Raw genomic sequence first — 13365 nt, 5'->3', positions numbered from 1 at the left:
AGGCCCAGAGGATCCACTGGCACCCCACAGGCCCAAAAGATCCACTTTCCCCAGGATCAGCAGCCAGGCTGCGCCCCAGGCCAGGTGCAAGCACCCTCCAAATGCCGGTATGAGAGACGCGGAACCCAAGAGGCACAATGAAGACGGGATGGTCCAACTTGGCCGTTCCATGATGTATTATCAGCCCTTCTCCACCACCAACCTCCTCAACTGGAAACATAACACCCCATCCTACTTTGAAAAACCACAGGCCATGGTAGACCTCATAGAATCCCTCTTCCAAACCCATCGGCCAACCTGGGAAGAGTGCCAACAGTTACTCCGCACCCTGTTTAACACAGAGGAAAGGAGGAGAATAATGAAAGGTGCACAACAGTACCTGGAAGAGCACGCACCAGCAGGAGTCATCGACCCTGCTGTCTGGGCTAATATGGCTGCACCTGAAGAGCGCCCCCACATGGGATTTAACAAAACCGAGGGACAGGCCCACATCCGCCCATACCAGGAGCCCCTCCGGGGAATCCGGGCAGGAGCTATAAACATGACTAAGGTATCCTCGGTCACGCAACAACCAGAGGAGTCCCCCGGGGACTACTATGAAAGACTATGTGAAGCCTATAGTATATATGCTCCATTTGACCCCGAGGCACAGGAAAGCCAGCAGATGGTAAACACCTCCTTCATGGCTCAGGCCTCCCCAGACATCAGAAAAAAACAGAAACTAGAAGGTTCTGCCAGAATGAACATCACCCAACTAACAGAGATGGCCAATAAGGTCTACATGAACGGGGAGGTTGCGACTGAACGGGAAGTGAACAAAAAGATGAAAAAGAAAGCCTCCTTGCCACCGCCCTGAAAGAAAAGGACAACACAAAGATGTCCAAAAAAGGACAACACAAACCCCAACCACCAAAAGGGGGAAAGCCCAGAACCCCCTTGGCAAGGGATCAGTGTACCTACTGTAGAGCGAAAAGGCATTGGAAAAACGAATGTCCCAACTGGGGAAAGGCTCAAAAGCCCAGCTGCTACAAGGAAGAACCCCGAGAGGAGGACCTCATAGGCCTTACGGGAATGGACTCAGACTGAGAGGGACTGGGCTCTTTCCTCCTTGGCCCCCATGAGCCCATGGTCAAAATGAAGATGGGAGGCCAACCAGTGACTTTTATGGTTGATACTGGGGCCGAGCACTCTGTTGTCACCTCCCCAGTGGCACTCTTCAGCAAAAGGACTGCGACCATCCCTGGGGCCACCAGGACATGGGCGATACAACAGCCCTTTTGCCAGGCTGAACTCGGGGGCTGCAAGGTCCGACATGAATTCCTTTATCTACCTGATTGCCCCATCCCTCTCCTGGGCTGAGACATACTCTCCAAGCTTAGGGCTCAGATAACCTTTGAGCCCACTGGACACACTAGTCTCTGACTAAACCCAAGGCAAGAGGAGGCAGGGTCTCTGATATTAGCAATTACCATGCCAAGGGAAGAGGAATGGAGGCTATTCTGTGCCCAGGCCCAACCGAGCAGCCCGCCAGAGTTTAGACTCACCTTCCCTTCAGTATGGGTTGAAAACAACCCACTTGGACTAGCTCAGAATCGGGCCCCTATCATTGTTGAACTGATCACAGGAGCCCAACCTCAGAGGCAAAGGCAATACCCCTTTCCACAGGAAGCTAAGATTGGCATCCAAGAACATCTAACCAAACTCAAAGAAGCAGGTATTCTAGTTGAGTGCCAATCAGCCTGGAATACCCCACTCCTGCCAGTCAAGAAGCCAGGAAGGGGATACTGACCAGTTCAAGACCTGTGGGCCATCAACAAGGTGATCATCTCTCTGCACCCAGTGGTCCCGAATCCATACACCCTCCTCAGCCAAATCCCAGGGTCGGCCAGATGGTTCACTTGCCTAGATTTGAAGGATGCCTCCTGCCTCCACTAAGCTCCCCAGAGCCAGTCACTATTTGCCTTTGAATGGTCTGAACCTGATACTGGGCACCAGATGCAACTGATTTGGATGCACGTCCCACAAGGGTTTAAAAACTCACCAACCCTCTTTGGGGAAGCGCTGGCTGCGGACCTCATGAGCTTCCCAAGAGATGCCACACAATGCACCCTCCTCCAGTATGTGGATGACCTCCTCCTCGCCAGTGACACACAAGAAGACTGCACAAAAGGCACAAAGGCCCTCCTACAGCTCCTGTCAGACTCAGGATACTGAACGTCATGGAAGAAGGCACAAATCTTCCAACAACAGGTCCAATACCTTGGGTTCCTCCTCACCCAAGGGAAAAGAGAACTAGGGCTGGAGAGGAAAAGGGTCATCATCTCTCTGGCACAGCCCCAGACAAATGGGGCCTACGAGAATTCCTGGGGGCTGCAGTGTTCTGCTGCATCTCAATCCCTGGCTTCTTGGCAATAACAAGACACCTTTATGACCTCTTAGGAGGACAAGATCGAGAACCCCCTGCCTGGACTGAGGAAGCAGAAGCCGCTTTCACAGAGATAAAGACCTCCTCGGGGCAGGCTCCAGCCTTGGGCCTACCAGATGTAGAGAAACCTTTCAATCTCTTTGTGCCTGAAAAGAAAAAATAGCGCTCGGGGTACTCACCCAGACTGTTGGACCCTGGCAACAGCCAGTTGCTCACCTGTCAAAGAAGCTGGACCCTGTGGCAATAGGATGGCTACTGTGCCTCAGGGCGCTGGCAGCCACAGTCCTACTCCTCAAGGAGGCGGACAGACTTACCCTGGGTAAAGAACTTAACATCAAGGTCCCTCATGCAGTTGTATTCCTCATGAACGCACAAGGACACCGCTTTCTTTCCAACTCTCGGCTAGCACAATACCATGGACTTCTCTGCAAAAACCCATGGGTCACCCTTGAAACAGTAAGGACATTAAATACAGCAACCTTTTTCCCCATGGAAGAGGGGGAACCAGACCATGACTGCTCCGAGGTGACTGATGAAGTCTACGTGAGCCGTCCAGATCTGCAGGATTAAGCCATAAAGAATCCAGAGCTCACACTGTTCAGCCAGCGACGGCAGCAGTTACATACAGGAGGGTGCCCAGAAAGCAGGTTATGCAGTAACAAGCACTGAAGTCTTAGAAGCTAAGGCATTACCAGCTGGATGGTCAACTCAATGGGCTGAATTATATGCCTTAGTCCGAGCCCTCACCCTTGGTGAAGGCAAGCGAGTCAACATCTATACTGACTTGGTACGCCTTTGCTTCTATACATATACATGGAACCATCTACAAGGAAAGGGGCCTCCTAACCGCAGCAGGAAAAGCTATCAAGAACAAAGAGGAGATACCAAGACTCCTTGAAGCCGTCTGGCTTCCAGAGGAAGTAGCCAATCCTGCACTGTAAGGGACACCAGAAAGGAGATGTCCCCATAGCACGGGGAAATCGTCTGGCAGATGAGGCAGCCAAGACCACAGCCAGCGAGGACATGGACAGAGCCCCTTCCCTCACCATGGCCCTAACAACCCCGGAAAAAGTCCCTCATGCAGTTGTGTTCCTCATGTTCCTCCACCCGGTTACACTAAAAAGGAAAATGAATGGGCCATGGCTGAGGGAGCCACCCTGACTGATGAAAAGGGATGGTGGATGATGCCAGATGGGCGTATATTTGTTCCAACCGCAACTGGAGGGCATCTAGTCAGGGAACACCACCAACTCACTCATCTAGGGAAAACTGCATTAGAGACCCTTCTCAAAAAGCACTACTACATCAGTCAGCTGCTAGCACTATGCTGAGCAACGAGTGAACGGTGCATAACATGTGCTACAAATAATGCTCTGTCTGCACCACAGCCCCTGCCAGGTGTCCAGAGAATGGGAGCAACCCCCTTCGAAGATCTAGAGGTAGACTTCACAGATGTGCAGCCAAGCAGGGGGTTCAGATATCTCCTAGTAATAGTATGCACATATTCTGGGTGGGTCGAAGCCTTCCCGACCAGGACGGAGCAAAGCCGGGAGGTAGCTAAAGTCCTCTTGCAGGAGATCGTGCCCTGGTTCGGCCTGCCATTAACAATCCATAGTGACAATGGACCCGCATTTGTGGCAGACGTTGTACAGGTCTTGACCAAATCTCTCAACATCACCTGGAGACTCCACACTGCTTACTGGCCCCAACGTTCAAGGAAAGTAGAGCAAATGAATTGCACCCTCAAGGGAACCTTCACAAAGTTTTGTCAGGATACTAACCCGGCATGGCTGGATCTGCTAACCCTAGCTCTCCTGCGTGCTCGCGGCACGCCCGGGACATCGATTTCTCCCCATTTGAATTAATATATGGACAGCCTCCCCTGTGCTTGGGAAGCCTTTCAGGAAGGCTTATCAGGTTGGAGATAAAGAGATAAAGGAGCAGCTTCAGGCTCTGGCAGCTACCCTAAATAAATTACAAAAGTACACCATCAAAAAGTACACCCCATTCACCTTAGGGTCTCAAGTACACTCCTTCCAGACAGGGGACTCAGTTTGGGTCAAAGATTGAAAGAAAGACTCCCTCAAACTGCAGCGGACAGGGCCCCACACTGTTGTTCGAACCACTCCTACTGCCCTCAAGGTCTCAGGTGTCATCCCGTAGATCCACCACTCTAGAGTGAAGAAAGCTCATCATTCGGACAAGGAGCTGCGCCAGTGGAGAATCCAGCCAGACTTCATGAACCCACTCAGGCTTCACCTTCAACGAGACTCCACCGACTGATGGTCACCTGCTCACCGTGGTCCCTCGCTCTCATCGGCGTGATTTCCCTCATCTTGGGAGTCAGACTCTATACTGTTGCCCCACCTGACTGGACTTTTCCCCAGAGACTTACTATTGTCATTGCTTATTGGGTATCCCTAAGGTGTATTACTGCACTCACTTATCCATGGGTTTCATCTGCTGATGGGTTAGCCACGATGGCTCCCTCTACCTAAGGTCATAGATCCCACTTTTATTGGCCCTCTGCTATCTACTCCTGAGTGCATTTCACCGTGGTTTTCCTGGCCCCAGTCAGTCTTGGTTTTCTGCTGCCTGGTGTGCTGTTCCTCCACACTGCCTCTAGCTTGCCCGGCCTGGCAGGGGGGACAGACTCTCGTATCACCATTACTGGCAAATGGACTTTCCAGCTTATCCCCCTCAATCCCACACTGACGCCCTGCTGACTTCTTCCACCGGGGTTGGACACACGCCAAAGGTTGACCTCCATTGTGACGGATGCCAACTTCTTGATACCTCCTGGGAACCTCATAGATGGTGTTCCTACCATGGCCCTCACTCAGGTTACTAGTGGGCTGGTAGATATCTACATCTTTGGGGGCCCTACACCTCAGCAGCCAAACACCTGCCCTCAGTTCTGCTCGCAAGCCTGGGGATGTGAGTCATGGGTGTCGACTTGGCTGGAAACGGAATGATGGTCTACCAGGTGGTGCCTCAAACAGTGCAGTGACATCCGGATTTCCTTGTCACACAGGGCTGCCCTATCCTCTTGCCCTAATGATCACTGTATACCACTCACCCTCTCAGTCTTAGAACCCAATGCCACATCATGGGTTACAGGAATCATTCTCCTGTTGGGCCAGTATCACCCTATGGGAACCGACCCCATGGCCAAATTTATAATTAAGTCCATGTTCACTCCAAATCTTACAGTCAATCCCCAGAGTCAGACAGAAAATAACTGCCCCAGTGCATCCCTGGGTCCCCCATCCACATGCAGCAAGCATCTATAGAACAACTGTTAGGTATAATTAACGCCTCCCACCAAGCGCTTAACCACTCGAATCCACCCCTAGCATCTGACTGCTGGATCTGTATGAAGCCCGGTCCCATCCAATACCTAGGTGTCATCCTTAGCCAATGTACCTTGTCACCTCCCACCTCGGCACTGGGGACCTCAAATTATCCCTGTCTGGCTCCAGTACCGCTGTATGGCAACTCTTCCTCTCCCATCATGGGGCACAGTCGGGTCTGTGCACCTAACAACACTTTTTTAGCTTGTGATCAAGGTGTATACATCTGTATCACCCTGCGCAATCGATCCTGCACACTTGTCAGTCTCTTACCTGATCTTTCAGTCCTCCCTGGGAGTGATGCCCCACTCATATGGAGATCTCCTAGCTGCCCTTGACGCTCCCCCCGCAGCCATCCCTCTTATCATGAGCCTGCTGGCTGCATCAGGTGTTGCCCTCAGTGCCACTGGCATCGGGATGTCTCAGGTTTAGTACCAGGGGTTAACTCAACAACTCTGGCAGATTTTTCCGCCCTCACTCAGTTGGCCCCAGCCCTACAGCGCCAACTCGATTTGCTGGCCTCGGTGGTCCTCCAAAACAGACGCGGGCTTGACTTGCTCATGGCTATGCAAGGGGCACTCTGCCTCTTCCTACAGGAGGAATGTTGTTTTTATGCTAATGAGTCAGGGGTGGTCCAAGAAACTCTGACCCAATTACAGGAACGAGTACATTGCCAGTGGGAAACACCCCAGCGGACAACTTGGTGGGATACCCTCTCACAATGGTTCTCTTGGTTCGCCCCCCTCATCGGCCACCTCCTATTGCTTCTCCTCATAGTGGCATTTGGTCCTTGTATTCTTAATGACCTTGCTAGGTTTATTACTACTCAAAACTGCTAAAATTAGGCTCCAGTTACTCCTTACTATAGCCCCTTAGAAGATGAAGATGATGCCTTCTAAACCAGGTGGTTAAAGGGGCATCAAAGGGGGGAATGAAAGGAAATTCTGTGTCCTAAGATGGCCAACTGAGCCAGCAAGAGAGTCAGAGTCCTTGCTTGAGGCCCTTCTGGGTTCTTCTCCCTGCTCTGCTTCCAATGAGCACCAATCTGGGTCCTGCTCCCTGCCATGCTTTGCGCAGGAGCCAAAAGTGCCAAGTATGCGGAAGTAGAAGTGTATAAATTGCTCCCTTTGTTTGTGCTCGGGCTCAGACCTTTGGAGACCACTCTCCTCTGAGCCCACTGGTGTTAAATAAACCTCCATCCTCCAAGATCTCTGGGTGCCGCTTGGTTCTTCCATCGGGCCATCCAGCCCAGGTTCCGTAACAATTTGACTTTGTTGGTTATATGAACATGAAATATTAAAATGAGGTATTAAGATTATAATTATCTGTTACATAAGCATGACTAAGAGGTAAAAGATTTCAAGGGAATATTTAGGGCCAGTACATGAAGAGCCATCGTGAATCCATGAAACATACGATAGCAGCCAGAAGATAAGATGAATACTCAGTGACAAGATGAATTTGAACCAAACCAAAGCATTCCTTATGAGGCAAACCCTACAGGCACAGATAGTGCCTCTGAGATCTGTGCATGCGTGTGTGCATGCACTCACACCTGTCCATATTGATTAAGCATATGGGTCTGCCAAAAATTAGGAAGGTAAAGGAAGAAGGAAAAGAAAGACCTGGACCCCAGGTGATGAAATTGTAAGGATATTCAAGATATTTTAGTAAAGGGCTTATATCGTACCATCCCTTCAAATATTTAGAGGTTACATGAAGACAAGGAAAACCATTATTTTTTTTCTTGCTTTTAAAGCAACATCTAATAGAGGCAGAAAGGAGTACCAGTATATATATATATAAAAGATCATACTGACCTATGAAAATCCATAAAGTGGCTGAAAATATGGGGAGGACAGGAGGACATTGTAAACAGAGAACCAAACAGGGCAAAAAGAAGAGGGAAACAGATGATATCAAAATATTAGATTTGAAATTTTAAAAAATCAGCATTCAACTTCTAGATCTCTCATTTGTTAGCCATTTAATCTTGTTTTTTACCAGTCTTAATTCTCATCTGTGAAAAAGGAGGAATTCTTTATGTATTTACCTTGCAGGATTATAATGCAGATGAAATAAGATAATGGATGTGAAAGAACTTTGTAACATATAACGTAGTCCTCATGCACATAGTTTCCATAGTATATTCTTTTTTTTTTTTTTTTTTTTTTTTAAGTAGTCTCCATGCCCAGTGTGGAGCCCATCATGGGGCTTGAACTTATGACCCTGAGATCAAGACCTGAGCTGGGATCAAGAGTTGGATGCTCAACTGACTGAACCACCTAGTCAAACCCATAGTACATGCCTTAACATAGATTTTTAGTCTTTTTAGAAAGACTGTATTGATGATACTTTCCTCACAGAGACCTCAAAAGTAGCACACAGGCAAGATTCAGTAGGGAAGATAGCTTTAGAAAGTCTCATTCTGGTATTTTTTTAAAATGGGGGGATGGCGTGTGTTGTGATGAGCACTGGGTGTTATACGCAACTAATCAACATTGAACACTACATCAAAAACTAATGATGTACTATATGCTGGCTAACTGAACATAATAAAATAAATAAATAAAAATAAATGAGGGGATGGTAAACTGTAATAAATACTTTCTTTGTGTACAACTTTATTTCTTGGAAAGTAGAAAAAGCAGTCCACTAAATCAGGTTGAATTTTTGCCAATGAGCAAGAACAGTTGTGATATGAAAGCACCGGGAACATAGGAAGTGTCCTAAGTTAGGAGAATAAATACATGTACTATATTTATAATAAGTATTAAACATTTGAGGGGGGGCAGTGGGAGAAAAATATAAAGATATAATTACATGATATGAGACTCAAAGGAACATTGGCTCAAGACAGATAGGAATCTTGAAAATATTTACTCTAATAAAATATTTGATGGAGAAGTCAAAAGCATGATAACTGGATCATGGTAACTGGACAGCGAGCACTAAATGAGGGTCAGTTAACCACAGAGTATCATGAAGGAGTAGCCAACAGAGCCCAGAATGAGCTATAATTAATAAAAGTGCTAAACAAAAGAAGTAGGGAATTTTATCTATAATAAAAAAGGTTGGATAGGATTCTAGCAAGGTACAGATATGATGATGTTAACACTTGAAAGCAAGAAGTTAGACATACTGTGGTCTTATTTAAATGTAAACAAAAAAATAAATTCCATCTTTTCTAATAAATAGAAAGTGTTTGAAACACAGAATATCTTAATTCCACATAGCATGTTTAGAACCAGTAGAAAAAGTTACCCTAAAGCAGATAATAGGCACAATGAAAGATGGGACATGCTAAAAGTTTGCAATAACTGAAAATCTGGTGATGTAGCTCAGAAGGTTGAAACTTCCATTTCTAGAATGCTTAAGTAAAGGTTGTGTTTTAGTGTCATTGTTAATTTTATAACTTTAATAATAAAAGCTTGAGTTAGATTAATTCTGAATTCCCTACCAATGCAAAAAGTAATAATAATAAAAAATAAATTCCCTACCAATGCTAAGATTCTGCAGTTCTAATTGAGATTAGGGTCAGTTTATTATAAAGTAGAGTTGCCAAATTTTAACAAATAAAAAAACAGGACACCTAATTAAATTTGAATTTTAGGTAAACAATGAATAATTTAGTATATCCCAAATATTTTACCTGGCAACGTAACATTTCTTTCCAGTGAATCTCTTGCTCAATTTCCCCTCCCCCTCCCTGGGGATTTAAGGAATAGACAATGAAGAAATTACCAGCACAGCCCAAATCTACTCGGAGACCTGACTTCAGGGATTTTGCCAAGATTATTTTTTTTTAAGGATTTTATTTATTTATTTGAGAGAGAATGAGAGAGAGAGAGAGAGAGCATGAGATGGGGGGGGTCAGAGGGATAAGCAGACTCCCTGCTGAGCAGGGAGCCCAATGCGGGACTCGATCCCGGGACTCCAGGATCATGACCTGAGCCGAAGGCAGTCGCTTAACCAACTGAGCCACCTAGGCGCCCCGGATTTTGCCAAGATTATTAAATGCTAGAATCCATAGACTTACAAGACTGAAAGGAATCCCTGTATGACATCGGGGCAATTCCTTAATTTTAAGAGCAAAGTGGACAATTTGGCTTGTCTAAGACAGAAAGTAATGAAACAAAGTTATTGCCATAGTTACTGGTTGCTAAGGAAGTTTATGGCATCTCTCTTATTATAGGTGACTCAAAACCATCTAAAGGTAATTCTTCCTATGCATGTGGGAGTGGAAGATAGACTTCTCCAGGCACCATTTAGCTCTGGAAGCCTATTTTTAAATCTTACCAGAATTCCCCTCAGGTAAAATCGCTTCACAGTTTCAGAGGACTAAGTTTTTCAGCTCATCAATCCCTGAAGTTCCGGTAACTTGACTACAGATAGTTGTGGGGATAATTTAAATAAGTCCCATATCCCTCCAATTTCCTTTCCTTCCACAACTTCTCTACAAAATAACCCAAGCATGAGACACTTCGTAAATGTGACAGCCTAGTTTTCAGCCTCTCCTGTGTTTAGAAACTTGTGGCTAACCTTTGGAGAACTAACTCAATGTAGGAATCTCTCAAATAGATTGCAGTACTGTAATCCATTCTTTGTTGCTTGAATAATTTATATGAAATGACAGTAATGTTACTAGGGGGTGATTCCTTGACTTACAGTTAGATCTGTGTGCCCCCAAAGGGGGCATTTTTAAAAAACTTGTGAAATTCTCTATTATGCATGATTTTCTCAATGTTAGCACTTCCATAAAACCAATGTTTATTTGACATTTCTTGAAAGAAACTGTAGAAATTTGTTAAATAAGCAAGGTCTTGTGCATACAACATATTTCCTTACCTAGTCTTCTTTAAACTAGTGGACCTGCCCATGTAACATGTAACGCAAACCACTTAATATAACCCCAACAATGATTTGAGCTTCTGTGATTTTGCTCCTCACCTAAACACTGGCCCTTTAGACTGACACAACTTCCTGGTTTTTTATAATCAATTGAGTGGAAACCACCACAGACTGAATTCTCGTTACAGAGGTACCTTCTATGCTGGTTGTTGTCTATCAAGAGGTGCTCTTAAAAGTAGGAAAGAAGTGTCTTCAGGAAAGGGCTGGTTTCTACTCTTTTAACATCGTGTCTGGAGTTTACTTCCTGAGAGTAAGTATATCTGCTCTAAGCTCTAAAGACCTATGCATACCAGGGATACATTCAGAGCTTCCTGAAGGAAATTTTGTATAAGTCCCTTGGTTTTCCTGGCAAAAGCCCCAGTACTTCTGTGTTAAGAAAACAAGTGGGAAACTCAGAGTCACCCAAGAGTAGTAGGTACTTGATTCGGGACCTGGGTTGTCGTTCAGCCTTCTCATATTTACTCATTCTCAACTTACTGTCAATAGGGGTGATGAAGATTATTGTATCAAGGATACAATAGAGATTCTTACTACAGAGGTTGAAACCTACTTCTCGAAGTTAATAAGGCATCTTTGTGATAAGATCTTAGTGTCTTTGTAATAACTAAAATACTTGGGGGATTTAAGATGCTCTTTGGCTCAATACCCATTTGAACTATGTTATCTCATTTCACTCGTAAACGCTAAAGGCAGAATTGCAAATAGCTGTTAATTATAATACCATCTTTTCTTGTAGTCTGCAGTAAAGAATTGGGTGGATACCAGTAATCATCACTGGAGGCAAGCTGGAACTCACAGTCAGGAGGATCGGCAGATAGAGAGATCCCCTACTCTTTCAGCATCCTGTGGAAAGGAATGTTTGGATGAGAGTGCAACTTTGTGCTCCAAAGGTTTGGATTCCAAGAGAGAGACTCCAATACCTTTGTTTTCTTTAAATCGATCAAAAATGAGAACATTCTTGCATGGCAAGAAATGGGCAGTTTGGGCTTAGGCGCTAGCCATTTAGTTGAGTATTAGAAAACCAGCTGCCCAGCACTTTGACATCTTGGGGGCTGCCAGTCCCTTTGGGAGTTTAGTTTGGAAGAAGGAGAGTACTTGGTCCTAACTAACTAACTAACTGCAAAACAGTCTGGAGAAAGCTGCCAAGTTTATTCACTAGACAGTTTTATCCAACGTGAAGTAAAAGAGACAAATGGGAATCTGAAGGTCAGTCAGAAATCACCTACAAATCTGTTTTGTGCAAAATATTATTTTCTTAATGTTAGAATTAGAGTTACATATTTCCTGTAACTCTTTCTGTTCAAAACTTGGGTAATTAGTACATAGTGTTGGCTGCAGGCATTATGTAGCTGAGGCTAAAATGAAGTACCCTCATGAAATGGACTGATGTTCACATGGAACTCCACTCTCACTAAGGAAGTTTTGGAAAAAGTTGGAAAAGTGAGAATAGGCTAGGGTTTGATTCACAAGCAACAAGAACCAAATGTTCTATCAACAGAATAGAGGGTTAAGATAGTTCCAAATGATGAGGAGGCATGTGCCCAGAGCTCAGCCAGTGGTTTACCTCAGCAGACCCTAGGCGAGACTGTTAATACATTGCTTTCTTTGGACACATTTGTCTCTGGAATAGTAAGAGACTGAGCTTGGAAGTTCCAGAAGGATATAGGGAACTAAAAACAGGTATGGGCTGAAAATAGTTTGAATGTACTGAAAGGTGGGATACCAAAGGCAGGGAATATAGTTTGGGGTCAATCTGATTGTCTTTGAGATGGCACATTTCTTGAACTGGGATAGTGGTAGTGACAATGAAAAAGGAGCAACAATAAGACAAACAGCAATAATAAAGTAATGAATTAACCTATGTACATAAATTTGCATTTTAAAAACAAAGTGAACAAACTTATTGATCGAAAAGTGTCATTCAGAACACTGCAGATGTATGAATAAAAACCTCAGGAGTCTGGCTTTTCTTTTGGAGGGGGCTATTTTTTTGCCCCCCCCAAATGAAATAAAACCCATACATTTAGGGTACAAACTGTGAATCATCTACAAAGCCTAGCCTTAGGCCAGCGCCTAATAAACATTTGCGGAGTAAGTTAATAGAATCACAAAGAACATACCTAGCACAGATAAATTGCTTATTATATTCCTGCCTCAAATCTCCCTATGTTTCCTGATTGTAAGCAGACATTGTATGAAGATGTCAGATGACAGATAATAAAATTTATAAAAATTACAGACATTATACAACATAAAAGTATACTTGATTTTAAGATGTATCATTGTCTAAACCAATATATTTTTGCTACCTGTTTTAAAGCTATAAAAATAGGTTTTTGATGAAAAATGTACAATAACCTTTATTTCCTTTAGTTGCTAAGTGGCAATTCCAGAGAGAGTCTCACTTTTCTCATGTTATATTTAAAATTTCAAGAACTGTCACCTGCATTGGAAACATTTGCTAAATCTGAACTTTCAGAATGCTAGTAGGATACACTTTAATTGGATCTATAAAAGTAATTCTCCAAAGAGTGTACCTCTGACCAGTTTACAGAAACCAATTCCGGGTTTACAGAGGAAAAAGTGAAATACTGAAAAACTGTAAGTCTTCCCTTGCTTCCCTAATGTTTGGAGGAAAAACTGAGGAATGAAGTGTTAGTAGTTCATTTGAGTGGC

At 44.6% G+C, this 13365-nt stretch overlaps 1 protein-coding gene across 11 annotated transcripts in view; it reads left to right on the top strand.

The window, feature by feature from the left end:
- LOC113925088 (cytochrome c oxidase subunit 7B2, mitochondrial) overlaps positions 1 to 13365 on the top strand; it is a 147699-nt gene that overhangs the window by 87789 nt on the left and 46545 nt on the right. For 3 of the 11 annotated variants that reach the window (XM_027599615.1, XM_027599619.1, XM_027599613.1), the window contains one exon: positions 10818 to 10939. The exons of the other annotated variants lie outside the window; for them this stretch is intronic. The gene's annotated coding sequence lies outside the window, so the exon portion shown is untranslated. The remainder of the gene's footprint in view (positions 1 to 10817; positions 10940 to 13365) is intronic. 11 annotated transcript variants of the gene reach the window in all.

This window comes from Zalophus californianus, chromosome 2 (genome assembly GCF_009762305.2).
Source record: "Zalophus californianus isolate mZalCal1 chromosome 2, mZalCal1.pri.v2, whole genome shotgun sequence".
NCBI lineage: Eukaryota > Metazoa > Chordata > Mammalia > Carnivora > Otariidae > Zalophus > Zalophus californianus.
The sequence above is the reverse complement of the archived record's forward strand: the minus strand, read 5'-3'. Positions and strand labels throughout refer to the sequence as shown.